Raw genomic sequence first — 768 nt, 5'->3', positions numbered from 1 at the left:
AAATAATTCAGAAGTTTCAAATTGTCCATCGTTCTGAGTAGTGTGATGAAATCTTGCTCTGTCCCACTCCATCCCTCCCAGGATGTGAATCATCCCTTTGTCCAGCTTCTCCATGCTGTATGTGTACCCACCTTGTAGGCACTTAGGAGCCGTCTAGGTTATCAGCTCGACTATTGCAGTATCGCAGTACTTGTGTTCAAGTCACCCTTGTTTTACTTAATAATGACCCTAAAGCACAAGAGTAGTGATGCTGGCAGTTTGAATATGCCAAAGAGAAGCCATAAAGTGCCTTCTTTAAGTGAAAAGTTATGTATGTGTAGGAAAAATCATATTATGTATAGGGTTCAATACTATCCATTGTTTAAGGCATCCACTGGGTGTATTGGAATGCATCCCCTCAGATGAGGGGGGACTACTGTATCAGTAAGAACTTGCACAGTGATGGAACTATCCTCTTAGAAAGTAAGAGTTAGTGCTAAACTGGATGTAGGAATGGCATGACTATTTAGAGATCTGATAAAGGTAGTATCACAGATTGGTGGGGAAGAGATGGATGATGGTGCCAAAAAATTGGCTTATTATATAGACAAAAATAAGTAAATCCCTGCTTCAAACCTTGTAAAACAAAGATTCCAAAATAATTATAGACCTAAATGAAAGGTAAAATGTTAAAGCCAGTAAGAAAAAACGGAGAATGTCTTTGTGATCTTGGGGTGAGTATAGATTTGTTAAGATCCCCAAAGCACAATCCATAAGATTTTGATAGCT

Source organism: Rhinolophus hipposideros, assembly GCF_964194185.1.
Source record: "Rhinolophus hipposideros genome assembly, chromosome: 10".
Lineage (NCBI taxonomy): Eukaryota > Metazoa > Chordata > Mammalia > Chiroptera > Rhinolophidae > Rhinolophus > Rhinolophus hipposideros.
Note: the sequence above shows the minus strand (reverse complement) of the source record.